This window comes from Canis lupus, chromosome 36, assembly GCF_003254725.2.
Source record: "Canis lupus dingo isolate Sandy chromosome 36, ASM325472v2, whole genome shotgun sequence".
NCBI lineage: Eukaryota > Metazoa > Chordata > Mammalia > Carnivora > Canidae > Canis > Canis lupus.
In genome coordinates this window covers 17,832,667-17,849,051 of record NC_064278.1, presented here as the reverse complement: position 1 = coordinate 17,849,051, position 16,385 = coordinate 17,832,667, and positions in this window count along the sequence as shown.

Below are 16,385 nucleotides of genomic sequence, written 5' to 3'. Positions count from 1 at the left end.
TAAGGAGGAAAAAAATAGAACAAGGAAGAGGGATATATAGGGTTGAATTGAAGGGCTTAAAATTTTAGGTAGGGTAGCCATTGAAGGTCTCAGATTTTGAAATGGGAGTGTGCCTAAAGAGTTCAAGGAACAATGAAGAGACAGTCATGACTGGGACAGAGAAATAAAGAAAGAAATCGAGGTCAGAGTGGACACAGGGGTAAGGGTAGCGGATGGCCCAGCAGTCAAAACATGGAGATCCTTGTGGACCATAATAAGGACTTTGGCTTTCACTTTGAGTAAGGCAGAAAGCCCCTGAAGAGTTCTGAACCAAGGATGACAGGATCTGACTTCATTTAACAAGATCATTCTGCTGTAGTGTTGAAAGCAGATTGCAGTCAGCAAGGGTACAAGCAAGGAAACTAGTTGGACGTAATCTATAAAGTAAGTAATCCAGTAATTACGGTATCTATTTTATGGTAATCCAGATGAGAGATGATCTGGCTTTGACCAGGATGAAGGCAACAGAGGTGGGTGTAGTGAAAAGTGGCTCAGTTTTGAGATCTGTGCATATATACACATACATATATCTGTATATGTGTAGGATAGATAGATAGGCGGACAGACAGACAGGGATCATAGCATCATAGCATCGTAGCAAGAGTCCAATTGTAGATGCCAGACAACTCTAGGTTTCAATCAGGGCTCCATTATTAACCATGTGAACAGTTCATGTCACTGAGCCTCAGTTTTCTCATCTGTAAAAAACGGAAGGATTAATATTAACCTTATAATGTGTTATAAAGATTAAATGCAATATTTTATATAAAGCAAATAGCACAAAATCTTCCATATAGTAGATGCTCAACAAAGTTAGTTTATCCCCCCTTACTTGCTTAGATAACAGGTGGCGAAGCAGGAAGTACAGTATTTATACCCAGATTTGTGGCCTTTCTAATACACACCCTCTATTACTTGTTATTTATCTCATTTAGATATTTTTGGGTCAGATACCCTTCCTCGGACCTCTTTCTAAAAGACTTACATTCAGTTAGCAGATTTTGATTTCACCATATACTCCTAACATGATCTTTAAAGAAGCAACTGCCAGTGTGATTGATAAATAGGCAAAATGATGGTCTTTCTTGTACTTGGAGGAGTGAAGGATGCTACTATATTAAGAATTTGTGTGTGTCCCCAACAACCCCCTTACCCAGAGTCAAAGAAGTAATCAGATTCATTAGCCAAGCAATGGTGTTTGCTATGGACTCCCAGCAGGCAAATAAAACCTCAGCAGGCCATTAGTTATCCCTCCTTCATGTGTAGGGAGGTGGTCCCAGACCCTTCCTCCAGCGAGACTGAGCTTTAACTCCTTAACTTGAATGCTGGCCTAAGTGAGTGTGATGCCACACTCTCAAGGTCAGACTCCCAGAGTACTAAGTAACTAGTCACAGCCCTTGCAAAAGCTCTGAAAGTTTTATAAACTCCCTCCCTTCCTTTTTCTCTGCGGATAATGGCCCCCAACACTTGTTAATCTTGATAAAGAATTATCCTCCATACCTCTAAAATCATTCTTTATCCCACAAAGGAAACTATCTGAGAAATCCAGAGGTAGATTCACAATTTTTGCACCCCAAACCACTCATGAGAGTGTTTGAGATTAGTAACAGCATTTAATTTCATGAAGAAAATTAAAGAGGTTATATTTGAGGACATGGGCTTTGCAGATTGCTTTTGCTTATATGATTGTACTTTTTGCTAACAATGTATTCTTGTTTCAGGAACTTTTTCACTTGAGGTTCCCTCTGCCGATATCCTCTGCCATCAACAACCTGCTACACGGGTTCTTGCCATGCCAACCACCAAAAGACCATTCCAGCTAAGTGCCCTTTCTCCACACCCTATCCTCTAATTTACTTACTATTTCATAACATCTATCACTCTTTGAAATTACCTTGTATGTGTATGTATTTACTTAGTCATTGACTGTCTCTATTAATAAACTCTGTCTTATTTTCCACAACACCCAGAGAAAACCATACACAATATTATCTAATGTTTGGAGAATAAATGAATACATCATAGCCAAATTGATTGACTCTTTTACAGTATTACAAGTGATTTTCGTTTAATCCTCAAAGTACCCTAATAAGTAGGTACTATTACAATTCTAATTTTACAGATGAGAAAACTGAGCCTCAGAGAAATGAAGTAACTCTCCCCAAATCATAGAATTTGAACCCAGACATCATGCTCAATCTATAAGGTGATCCTTTCAATAAATATTAACCCTCTTCCCAGCCCAGTTCTAAACAGTTTGAGAAATAAAACAAAAGTACAAAAATGGAGACCAAAATACTCTCTCTACTACTGATAAAAGCTGAATTGGAGGACATGGCATTAGGCCTTTTAGGGAAAGAGACCTGTTATAATTGAACCCCAGATTTGGCAGGCCTACACTCTTAGCCCTAGGCAGCAATATGGAGGATTCCATATGAACTCGTAGCAACAAAGGAGCAGAGCAAGACTGATGTCTTCAGAAGGCAGGGTAACTCCCCAAAGCCAGAAAGTATTACCAAACCTAGCAGGCCCAGTTACTTTTCCCAAATTTACCAATCAAATAAGTCATCCCACGCCTCCAGGAACAGAAAAGACAAAGGGACACAGAGAGGCCAGGAATTTCACCCACTAGTTCCTTTTACAGGAACAGAACATCAGGAATGGGGGAAAGCATGTCATTCTAACAAAATCTCGTGAGTACTGGGACACGCCCCCGTGCATACACATGTGTACAAGTATGTGATCAGAGCATGTATATTCCACAGAGTGTGCCATACATAGTTCATGCAGATCTCAGCTCAAACAAGAAACAGGACAATTGTTTCAGCTTTGATTGATATTATAGAGCTGACTCTGGCGCAGTGATTTGTTGCCTCCAATGCTTTGACAAATGCAGATGAAGCAGGATTTAAATAAGTGCCATTTTTGTAGTTTTTGGAATACTGATTCCAAACAAGGCTGTAAAGGAGCTCTGAAGAGAAGATAAGCTAAAATAAAAATTAAAAACCATGAGTTTGAGTCCATCAGAGATCCCAGGTTGCCCCCCCGCCCCCAGTTGGCACCACATGGAGCAGAGATGAGCCATCACTGCTGAGCCCTGCCTAAATTCCTGACCCATAGAGGCATTAACAGAGAAATATTTGCTATTTTGAGCCACTGGTTTTAGGAGTAGTTTGTTACACAGCAATGGATAGCTGATACAGGAGTAAATGGATGTAGCATTTCATACACTGTATTTTTTTTAACATTTCTCCATGAGACTTTTCTATCTAACAGACTCTAGGAAATGCTGGTCCAAGTAGTTAACATGGTGGGTACACTTAAGTCACTGTCAGGCAACTTTTGAAAAAGTGATTGCTATGGTCTCAGAAATCTCATCGTTAAAAGATTAAAGTTATTTTGATGTATCCAATAATTCCACTCCTGGGCATTTATCCATAGAAAATGAAAACACAAATGTGAAAAGATATGTGTATGTTTATTGCAGCATTATTTATAATAGCCAAGATATGGAAGCAACCCAAATGTCCACTGATAGATGAATAGATAAGAAAGATGTGGGTGTGGGTATGTAAATATATAAATATGTTAAACATACAAATTATATATGTTATATATACAATAGACTATTAGACAGCCATAAAAAAGATGATATTTTTGCCATTAGTGACAACATGGATGGACCTAGGGGGTATTATGCTAAGTAAGATAAGTCAAACTAAAAAGACAAATATCATATGATTTCTCTCTTACATGCAATCTAAAAAAAAAACACACACACAATACAAATGAATAAATAAATAAATAAATAAATAAATAAATAAATAAATAAATAAACAGAATCAGACCTATAAATACAGAGAACAAACTGAGGGTTGCCAGAGGTAAGAGATTGGAAGAATGGGCAAAATGGGTGAAGGGGACTGGTTCCTACAGGCTTGCGGTTATGAATGAATAAGTCATGAGAAGAAAAGGTGCAGCCTTGGGAATACAGTCAATGGTAGCATTGATGGGGACAGTTGGTAGCTACTTTGTGATGAGCATAGCATAACATAGAAGCCTGTTGAATTCCTGTGTTGTACACCTGAAACTAATGTGACATTGTGTGTCAACTGTACTCAAATTTTAAAAAGAGAGAGCATACATTTTAAAAGATAAAGCCTAAATTCTACACACAGCCTTATTTCTCTCTTCACTGTCAGGACCTATACTCCAGCCTTATCAAATATCACACTGTATGCCCTTCTCTGACCACCCCATACCTTGCCCTGTGCCTTTCCCTCCATTTCTAGGAATTATCCTCTCTCCCCCCCCATTTGAAAAATTCATATTCCTTTTTTAAGCTGCAACTCACATTACCACCTTTGTGAAAATGTTTACAAATGTTAGGGACAGGATCCTTTTTGTTTTCTTTTCTCTCTTAGAAGCATTTTATATTCACCTCTGTTACTAAAACATGTTCTTGTAATTATTTGTGTAAACTTGATTATCACATTCAATTTTCCACTCTGTCCACTCCATACTCCATCAAGCAAGCTCCTCCTGAAACCCCTAGTGATGGAGCACTATGGATGCACTCTGTTTCACAGGCTACACTGCTGGGCTCCTACAGGTCAAGATATTTTAGAGAACCACTTTTGATATTGGTCTTTTTCTCAGCCCCTTGGACCTATGTCTGCGGGAGTTAGCAAGAAGGAAAAACGGAGCGACAGGCTCAAATCCTACCCCCTAGCTTTTCTTCCACAACGTATTTTTGGGGTTTTTTGCCAGAGTTTTTTCTGTTGCCTCACAAGTAATTACCCTACCGCAAAGCAATTCCCATCCACCAGCCTCCTACACAGTTCCTCAATGCTAAAATCTATGCAGCTTATGTCAATAGTTGAGGTCTTTAGCATGCTTACTGGTATTTCTGTCTCTGCACAGCTAGTCCCTGAGAGCCAAAACCTTGTCTTTGGTGTCCACAGATCTGTCTAAGCACTGCCATCAGGAGCTCGGTGACTGAATGAGTGACTGATGATTTACAATGTCTTTCTAAAAAGTCTTTAGCTATTATTATTATTATACAATCAAATTCTTTTTAATTTCTGACTCTAAGTAAGTATAGCAACTAGAGTGGTCCATATGTGAGCTTGAGATTCCTTGAAAATATCACACAGCATATATCTTCTCTCTAACAGCAATGGATTTAGATTATAGACATACACTTGTTATCCTCATTGTTGTGATATATGCGTAATTGCTGTCCTCCAAGAATACTTAATCACAGCAGGTAAGGCTTTAAATAATATTACTTAATATATGAGAAATCTAACATCCATCAAAATAACATGGCACTGCCTTATTTATGAGGTCCTATGCTACTGCTATAGAAATGATACCAGGTATCAACCAAAAGAGTGTATTTGACTTTTCATAGGACACTCCTCAAAACAGGAGGGTGGCTTTGCCTTGGAACGTGTTACTTTTGGTATTAGATTGATATTTCATCAGCAGCATATACACTAAGAGTCAAAGTTAAAAGATTTAACTTGAGAAGTACATACAGCGGGTGAATTCCCTTTACCTCATCAGAATTCGGTTGAAGAATCTTTTTTTATTCACCTTAGTTAAGTTCACTGGAACATAATGAGTCAACCCTTTTTTCTAGAACATTGTACACTATGAACACTATCCTAAATATATTTTTAAAATAAGGCTCTATGATGTTTTCTGCACTCGCTTGGATGTGAGGTGGGAAATATAGCAAAATTTGCTCTTGGGTGTGGTGGAATTTATATGATTAAATGCTTTATTCATACTCATATGTCAATCTATTAGTGTGCTGTTAATTCAAATGTTACTATGATGTATTTTATCCCCATTAGCACATTCATCACAGGTGGATGTGGAACTTAGACAAAGGTGTATGTTCTCATTAATGATGAGCAGCCTATTCATCTTACTAGGATGTAATTAATGTTAGTTACAATCCTTAATTTTTCACTGTTTGTCACGATGCATATTTAGCATTTCTCTTGTCCTTTATCGACTGACTCCCTCTTATCACACAGTCAATTCAAAAAGTCATAGATTTAACTAAACCTGGGCCTTCATTTTTCAGGTATTTTATACACGTATGTTCCTTAATGTTCGCGGCAGTTCTCATACTCTGAAACTTCATGTTGGATGTAGTAACTGCTAAAACAACATCAAGGGGACGGTTTGGTTCGTTTTATTTTTTAGTGTATAAGATTAATGTAATTCATTTGCTAGATGGAGTTTTAAAACTTAAGGAGAGATATTTTTATATTTTTATATTCTGCACTACAGCATCAACTGAACGGTTAGGTTTCAGCAAAAAAGCATTTAAGAAACTCATGCATAAAAAAAAAGAAACACTTGCGTATTATGTATTACACAAACGCGTAAATACACGTCTACCCAGCATTCTCTCTACGAGGTCCCATAAAATGTGCTATGTATATGACAACCCACTGAGCTCTCCTAACAATCCCTGTGGATGTGTTATTGAGGTAGGTTATTATTATTCCTGTTTCACACCTGAGGAAATGGAAAGACAGAAAGGTTGAGTAACTTGCTCAAAACCCCACAGCTAGTGAGTGGTGGAGCAGGGATCCAAGCCCAGACTGCCCGACCTTTGAGTTTCTGCATGTAATCCGGCTATGCTGCTTCTCCTCTTCATAATTCCTAATGAACTTGGCCAACTAACACATTACAGGTACATGAAGCCTAAACTGGGTTCTGAGTTTCATTATCTTTAAAGATTATTTTTTCATCATTTTGCTTTAATATTACTCTAGTGACACAAATGTCTTGAGTGAAATATCTACGTATTATTTGTAAAACAACAAATTCAAAGCTCTGTGAGGTCAGGGAAGGCGTGTTAAATGACTTTATCCTACCCATATCTGGACAAACATCTGCACACAGCAAGTGTTCGATAAATATTTTAACATACAAATGACTTTTTAAAATTTAGGATTCAAAGAACAATGAGAGAGAAATTCAGGCCTTATACAGATTACAGTTTGAAGGCTATACTAATAGGTATTTCCAAGGTTTTCAGATGAGATTCAGGCATTTAGCCGTGTCTCCTCTGCTCCCAATATTGAAGTTTAAGATTAGGTCAGGCGTTTGGGTTTCTCAGGAATTGAAATAGATTTCTCAATCCACTAGCCAGGTTTTCAAAAACTGCAACTCCCTTTACTTTTCTGTAGTCGAACTAAGTTTCAGTGGAAACTGAAGCCTTCATCCAGCCCTCTACCAGAAGATGTTTCCCAATTCCTAATCAAATGAGGGTCAGCCTAACTGATTCAGGGTAAACTGATCAATTTAAGGTCTTCCTTTCTCCCAGAGGAAGCATGCCATCTATTTTCCCTGAAGTGCATAGCATCACAGCAGCGAGGGGAGGCATCTGGTCCTCAGTCTGCCCCCTTGGCATCCTCAGAAATGCATGCATCTTGCCTGCCTCCCAGCTGTCCTCAGCTCTGTGTGCAGGTACCTACCAGGGTGGCCCAGTTCTCACCTGGCCTCCAGCCCACTCCATGCTGTGGCTACCTTTCCTCACACTAGCCACAGGGCGCCCTTAGGTCATGGCTAGCTCTTGGCTCCATGCCTTACATGGGGGGGTGCGCAGGAAAGCATGTCACTGCTCCTGCATCCTGCCAGGACCTGAAGGCTTTGGGAGACTCCCTGAGGCAAGCTGCCCACATGTTCTCAGTAGTAAAAGCATAACCACAGTCCTCTGTGCTCCCCAGGTGGCTCCTTGCTGCCCCCCGCCCCAAGGCCCAAGGTGTAGGAAGCTGCAGAGCTCCTCTCCTCTCGGAGCTCTGGGGGACTGTCACAAGCGGGCACACGCAAGGCACACACATGCACATACAGGTGCGCACATGAGGGCACACGATCAGCAGAGGCCTGGCGGAGAAACCCCTTTGGGAGGTACCCTCACTAACTAGTTTGTTCTTCTCTAAACTTTCTTCCCTTCTTCTCTCAGATTGGGACCTCTTTCTTTTGGGGACCTGGAGGTGGGGACACAGGGTGCTTCCCCCAGACCTTGTTTTCTTCCAAATATTTCCTGTTTCATACTCAGACCTTGAAGTAGGGCTGCAAGGCTAAAGATTTTGATCCACACCAACCCACACCCTGGGTCCCAGAAACTCTCCTACCTTATGGCCTGAGGGAGTGTGCAGAGGCGCAGGAAGGGGGAAATGCTTTAATTCTGTTATCCCTGTCAGGGTATTCTGGAGAAAAAAAAGCTATCTGCACCATCGGTTGACTATGCCATCTATCTCTTTTAAACACCTATCTAATGGACAGCCTTCACATTGAGTCTTAGTCTTCTCTGCTGTTTATTAGCTGCTGCAGCAATGTACCGGAATTCATCCGTTTCTTTAAGACACCTTTCCACCTTTCCTTCTTTTCTCAATTAATTTTCCGAACAGCTGTCCAATGCCGAATTTGTTTGAACATACAGAAACAGGATGAGCTGGATTAAAACACCAGTTCTCCCTTATACGAAGGCACGCCCGCCCAAGCTGGCTCAGAAACCAAGAAAACCAAGGGTAACTTAGGCTACTTTTAATGCAGATCCCACTGTAGCCACTGCCCTACTGTCTGCATTTCGAGTGAAGGGAATTATTTTGGTAAATGTCTTTATGATGTAAAGTATTTCAAACCAAACTCCTGTTTCGCTTGTTCTCTTTTTTTAAATTTTTTTATTTAAATTCAATTTGTCAACACGCAGTACAACACCCAGTGCTCATCTCATCAAGTGCCCCCCTTAGTGCCCGACACCCAGTTACCCCATCCCCCCGCCCACCTCCCCTTCGACAGCCCTTTGTTTCCCAGAGTCAGGAGTCTCTCATGGTTTGTCTTCCTCTCTTGTTTTTCCCACTCAGTTCTCGCATGTTCTCTATGTCCCCCCACCCCTAGCACCTCCGAACATGGCAAACTCAAGAGCACAAGAGTCCTCTCACACAGAAATGAAGATGGGGCATGTCTTATCTTTTTGGCCCACAAAGCCACACGGCTTACACCCCCTCCCCTGAATATCATCGCAGGTTACCATGGGCTCATGAGATGAGTCAAAGGCCACCAGAGAAAGTTGCCAGCTGTCACTTTTGTGTAGACTCTGCTTTCTTCTCTCCGATTACATTCCAAGGAAACATCATGCTCGCTGGAAAGCCACTCACAGCAAATCAGTAAAGGCAATAGGAGTCTCAGTGATTTCATTTTGGAGACACCATCCTCTTCACACCCGAGAGACTTGGAGACTAGGAAAATGCCCATCTCTTTTTTAAGTTAGAGAAAAAGGGGAGGCCTTTAGTAGTTAAATCGCCTTTCCAACCTCAGGTCAGGACACCGTCAATGTAAAAACCAAGCATCTCCCCAGGAGCAGAGCATGCCTTTGGAGTTATGCCCCTTCAGACAGCCTCTCTCTGCCAATCTGTCAACCAGCCCAAGGTGCCTTACTATCCGTACTCAATCCACCCCCACCTGGTGGTTGACTAGACTGAGGACTGCAGCAGGAGACCTCGCGTCCAACAGGCCACGGCCTCTGGACAGGGGTTCCCCGAAAGGAAGCTCCGGTCCTCCCCCTGGCTCCCGGCCTGCCCAGTGTGAGCCATGTGCAGTGGTGGTGGCCTGGCCATGCTGCTGCCAAGGCAGATTTAGGCGAATCAATCTCTCTGCATGGAGCGTCAGACCTGTGTGTGTCTGCTACATACCGAACCCCGTCTTGCCCTGTCCCAGAAGAGGCTTCCCTGTCGGAACGAAGCTCTAAGCTTTGTACAATCAAAAGCCTTTGATTAAATCGGACCCAGTCCTTCTACTTGCCACCGCATTGTGTGACCTGGGAAAGCAGCAGGGCTACAAAACAGCCCGATTTGTCGCTAGGTGGGCTGACAAAGCGGGGCTAAACACACGGTTGATTTCAAGCTACGTTACATCTCCAAGTTGCAAAGCTAGCGATAAAGCAAGCCAGAAAAGCAACCCCGTAGGTGAATATTTCTCACAGACAGAGGCCACTCTGCCTCTGAGAGGGCTGTTGTCCTTCCCACTGGGAGTTTTTAAGCCACTTAGGGACCGCGACCGTTTGAACAGAAAATTGTTCCTGTTTCTAAATGATTTTCTAAAAAAAGAGAGAAAGAAAGAAAAGAAAAAGGTCCCAGGAAAGATGCTGCTTTGCTGACATCTAACCCATAAAACACACACATGGTCATACAAAAAGAGACCAGTTTGTAAGAATTAACTCAAACAGAGATTTGCTTACTCTGCTGCTCACCTGCTGCCTGCTTGGGCCTCATGCTATGTCTCCAACAGCGCTGTGTGTTCTCTCCCAGCCTCTAAGCCCCGAGACAGAACTTAGGAGAGCTCCAGCTTACCCCTTTCTGTACTGGAATCCCTCCTAGCAGCCTCCTCAGAGGCAGAATGAGAGTTGTGGGTGCCCTGGGCAATCATTTGGGGCCACCTTACATCAACATCCTTTAAAGAATCTTCAGCGTTCATCTCGTGGAAACAAGGCCGGTGCCGCACAGGTGAAGAGGGAAGAGGACACAGGTGCCGGCTCCCCGAATAAAACCAAAGCCCCAGATTCAGCTTTGGTGGTCCCAAAGGTGGCCCCTTCTCAGGTGGCACTTCAGTTACCACCTACTCCAGCATGCTCCTGGCACAGGGGGTCTCTCCAAACCTTTCCCACATCTTGAGCGGAAGAGCAAGAGATTTCTTCCAACCATGTGCCTGATGCTCTCTGAAATGTTTTCTAAATGCAAGATTCTCCAGCCCCTTACATTTCGATTATGTTTACAAAACCCTTGCAAGCTGGTGCCTCCAGGACCCCCTGCCTGGCTCAAGTTGACTTCAACCCTCATGATCTTTCCTGCCATATTTCCGCGTAGGACCGAGCTCTGACCCAAGCAGTGGATCCCATAATGGTGAAGGACCAAGGGACCTAAGCAGCTACTGGAGAACAGATGAAGAATCCACTAGGATCCGGAGCAAGGGGATTAACAGGGTGAGGAGCCACCATCTACCCTGTCTTCATTCTCTGAAGGCTGGAATCAGCCTTGCAGTCACTGGAGGGGCCTAAGGTGACCCAGCACTCGGAGGCCCAGTCCCCATCCCCGAGGTGGACTCACCGATGTAACCATACGAGGCTAGGCTTTGCAGCAAATGGAGGGACCTGCATTTGCTGGAGTTCAAGTTGCATCATTTCTTCAACAGACTGGTGCTGGAGCTCCATTAAAAAAAAAAAAAAAACTTAACATCGGATATGGGTGTGTATTATTGAGGCTGTAGAATCTAGGATAACAGAGCTTTGTTACTGACACGAGGTGTGTCTGAGGGCCTATTTGCAGTGAAAATGAGTTTCCAACACGTTCCCACGTAGGCTGCTGCTCAGCGTCACCAACCACTGGTTAATTCATTAATATTATTCAGTGAAAAGCATTTCTTCCATTTTATTTGTTAATAAGTCTATTTTCATTCTCATGGAAATCAGCCCCTTTCAAGTTCAGTTAAGAGGAATATTTCATAACTTTCGAAGATGGGAGGTGTTTTCATTTAAACACTTGCAACAACTAAATTGAGAACTTATACTTTTTCATCTTTAAACCTATTTTCCTTGGGGTTCTGGGATGCTTTGTGGTTAGAAAAGACTGTAAAACTAGGAAACATGACACAGAGAATTAAATAAGATGGAAACCGATTTCAATAACATTGGCTTTGTTGGTATTATTTGTTGTAAATCAATTAAACGGTGGGAATTTATTTTTAAGCTTAGACATTTGTCAAGGTAGCAGCTGCTTCATAAGAGAAGTGTCTGAAATAAATAACATAAGTAGGGGGAAAGCTTGCTGCAAAATGTTTAATGCTATGCAAACATCGGTGCATTTTTCTTAGTAAAAATAAATAAAGGTCCAAAAAGGTAGATTCTATAGTATGAAACACATCTAAGAGAAGTATTTGATGGTGTGCTTTTGTGGCATCCCACTGCTTCCGTAGCGCTGTATCTGGGAACCGCAGGTACTGTCGGATTGTGCCATTACCACTTTGTACTTTCCGTTCATTTAAAACCCCAACAGAAGAGGCAACATTTGTGTATGGTTGAGCCCTGAAGTGGTTAAGTCTTTGTTTTAATTTCTTTACAAAGGAGGAACCGGGATTTCCCCCTGGCCCCATCTATTTCTAATGTACTTTTGATGTAGAGTAGTAAATCATTTCATCATCACCTTTGTGCTCATTTTGTATCTACTCAAAGTAGATCAGAAAGCAAAAAGAAATAGTACCCCACAATCAGCAAGAGGCTTTGCACACTGGCAGCCTGCCGTGGTTGAGGGAAGGGGGTGTGCAGGAAGCCGAGCCCCAGGTTAGACACAAGCTTGGGCAGCCTGAACGGGGATCACTTCCAGAATGCGTTGGCATTAGTCAACCTGGCTTCTAGAAATACTTGTACGTAATAATGAGAGAATGTTAATAATGATTATTTTCAGTAGCATAGGACAGCCAAGCCCTCAAAAAGAGAAAGTTTTCATTGGTAAGGCATTTCATTTAAACGTTGAAATGTGGTGTAATGTGAAGTATGAAATAAGTTTTGAAAGGAAGCTGATGATTAAGAAGAAATGCAGTGGGCATTTAATAAGTGGAGGAACCGCAAGATAATTAACTGGCATGCATAAAGATTCATGCTTTATACCAAAATTTTAATTTTGCACATAAATGTGCCTGATGTAGGCAGCATTTAATCACCTAGCTGACAGGAGTAACTACTTTCATTTAACCTTGACTGAAGATCATGAATTCTAACAGGTTTAATTGGATACATCATTTAACAGAATGAACAGAGCAAATTTTTCTCAATTCATAGGTTCTGATTGACATGCACCAGCAATAAGGCGTTGCACAATTACAGCTGCTCTGCATTCCTGCCCTGGGCAGCAATTGCCATAGTGATGTGACACCACTGGATCACTGGGGCACGGGCACTATGCTGAATCTCCCCTTGTTTTGAAAAGGGCAGTGCTTAAAAAAAAAAAAAGAAAGAAAGAAGGAAGGAAGAAAAGAAGGAAGGAAGCAAAGACAAAAAAAAAGAGAGGGATGCTGAAAAAGAAAGGGATTTGGACACTTGGGTTTTCTCATATTAATCCCGTTGATAGGCACTGTGAGAGAACAGGCAGGTAGGCCTTGTTAGCCAGCGCACAGAAGGATGGGGGAATAATGACACTGTCCTCTACCTGTTTAGCACCTCTTTTCAGAATGTCAGAGAAAAAAAAAAAAAACTGTAGTCACACAAAACAGACTCAAAAAAGAGAACCTAGAAGAAAAGCCACGAGAGCCTGACGCCTCTGATCCTTCTAAAGGGAAGGCAGCATGGTATCAGCTCCTGGTGCTGCTACCTATATGGGGAGCATGGGTGCCTCACGTCCCATCTCCAGGGGCCAACACACACTGGACACATACGGACCTGGGTCTGGGGGACTGTCGTGTTGCTCCACTCACAGGAACCCAAAGGAATCCAGGAAAGAAAGCAGGGAAGTTCCCACCATAAAATTTGAAACCTTTTCCTCCTGATGGAGCGATCAATGACACACCTCAAGCCACTGCTCGGGTGGCTGACTCCTACAGTCCTTGGCCAACCTCAAATACCTCAACCAGTTTTGTCAACACGCCAGACAGACCCAGAGCATCCTCCAGAAACACTGCCAGTCCTGCTGCTTTCAAGATATAAAAATAAAAATGGAAAGCACTAAATTTTAAAGACTTTTCCTCTACAAATTAAACGTCAGTAGTTCCCTTGCTATGGTTTCTTTGCCCGGCACTCATTGTCCTGGCTCAGGACACCAACTCGGTTATTAGAATCCCTCCACTCCCGCAGGCTTGGTGGTGAGTCGTGCCCTCTGCACCCCCCAACCGCCCCCCTCCATGTTACTGTGTGGTGAACACTGATCTGCTCATTGCTTGTCCTTTCGCTGGTTACCTCCTCCTTGCACTGCTCCCCACCACCGCCACCTAAACCGGGGGCTTCCCCAGGACAGACCCTACGTTCTTCGTTTCCATATCCGCAGTTCCTGGAGTAGTGCCTGGTGGCTAGCCCCGAAACACCATCATTATTGAATGAACTAGTGCACAGACGTGTCGGGGGGGAGGTCTTCGAGTCATGAAGAGTCACAGTGCTTCTGTTTTTCCTCTCCCGTCTCTACCTTTCCCCTCACCTTGTCTTTCTGCTTTTCTCTCTTGCTGTTTCCTGTCTTCCCTTCTCTTCCCTAAGCCTTACAAATATGGATTCATTTGGCAGAGGCATACCATGCTTCAGCTACATGCCAGGCCATGTGCCGAAGGCTGGCACCTCCCAAGTGAGTAAGACAAAGCTCTCCTGCGGTAGTTCCCAGTCTGGAGGGGGAGACAGATGAGACATATATAATTATAATATAATGTTATTTGTATTGTACTATGATGAGCAACAAGGCTGTGGGAACTAAGAGGAGGGTGGAGGTGTGACTACTCTTGCCTGGGGTGCAGAGAAAGCTTTTGCGAAGGAGGTGACATATTCGAATGAGGAGCAAGTGTGGAAGCCTGCAAGATTCTGCAGAGAAAACAGCATTTACAGGGTTCTAGAGTGTGAAATAGCATGACTTCTTCTAGGAATGGAAAGAGATTCTGGGAGGAAGGGATGGAGGTGGAGGCAGAGGGGAAGTCTGAGAGGCAGGCAGGAACCAGGCTCTAGAGGCTCCTGTGTGACATGCCAAGGATTCTGGAGTTGATTCAAGAGATGATGGGGAACAGGAAGACATTTTTTCTCAGTGGGGGGTCAGTCTGTGCTCTGGGGATATTAACTATGACAAGTGGTGTGAGGCATGGATTTGAGCAAGAAAAGGATTAAAACTCAGGGTCTGGCCTCTGTTGCTCTCACAGAAGTCCCTTATCCTCCCTCTCCCCTTCTCCATGGGGTCTCCTGCACTCCCACCGAGTTTCTTTTCTGTTCTTTCTCTGCTTTCCGGTTCCTACCTTCCTGCTTTCCCTCCAGAATGAACTCAAATGATCTTCTAAAGAATTGTTGAACCATAAATTTTTGAAATTTGGTAACAGCCCATAAAGGGGCCAAGTCTCAAGGTTGTAGGGCTGTTTCCATAGGAGTTTCACTGGTCTTCTCCATTTTCACTGAAGAGGAGGGAGAGGAAGGCAGCAAATGTCCTCCAGCAAGAAGAACTCAGGTGGGAGAATGGGAAGACATCTGAAGAGACCTCCTGGGCCTACTTTTTCCCAGGGGCTGAGAAGCTGAGGAGAGCTGAGGGGACTCCTCTCCTCCACCCAGCATCGGGTCCCCATGGGTTCCTAAGGCAACTGGACTGAAGACAAAATTCCAATCCTATAGGTGCCTGACCTCGGTGTTCCCTCTTGACCCCAAACATCAAGTGCTCTGCCCTCTGGCCCACCTCAGGCACAGAACCAGAGGACCACCTGCCACCTGACAGTGAGGTGGTGAAAATCTGTGCTCCTGATAGGCTCACCGTGGGCAGGACACACACAGCAACAACTTCCAGGGAGGATGGGGACATACTCCTCTCAGGAGCATGAGTAAAGGGGGAATTTTAAACAAAGGCCTCTTCCCTCTCCCACCCCCTAGAGACAAGTGACCAGGGCTTCTCAGCCCCTCAGCCTCAGAGTAGCTGCTATTGGCCATAAATTCCTTTCTTTTATTTGCCCTCATTAGGGCATCAACCCACCTCTTTTACTAAATGGTGAGTATATGATGAGTTCAGGAGCCATACCTTATTCATCTCTGTACCATCCTTCCCCTTTAAGTTCATAGTCCTGCACCTGGCAGCTGTTATGAGTTGAACTGTGCACCCCCAAAATTCTTATGTTGAGGTGCTAACCCTCAGCACCTCAGAGTGTGACTGTATTCAAAGATATGGTCCTTACGGAGTTAATCAAGTTAAAATGAGGTCATTAGAGCGGGCTCTGATCCACTGGTTACTGGTGTCCTTATAAAAACGAGAGATTTGGGGATCCCTGGGTGGCGCAGCGGTTTAGCGCCTGCCTTTGGCCCAGGGCGCGATCCTGGAGACCCGGGATCGAATCCCACGTCGGGCTCCCGGTGCATGGAGCCTGCTTCTCTCTGCCTGTGTCTCTGCCTCATTCTCTCTCTCTCTCTGTGACTATCACAAATAAATTAAAAAACAAAAACAAACAAAAAAAAAAAACGAGAGATTTGGGCAGCCCAGGTGGCTCAGCAATTTAGCGCCGCCTTCAGCTCAGGGCCTGATCCTGGAGACCTGGGATCGAGTCCCACGTCGGGCTCCCTGCATGGAGCCTGCTTCTGTCTCTGCCTGTGTCTCTGCCTCTCTCTC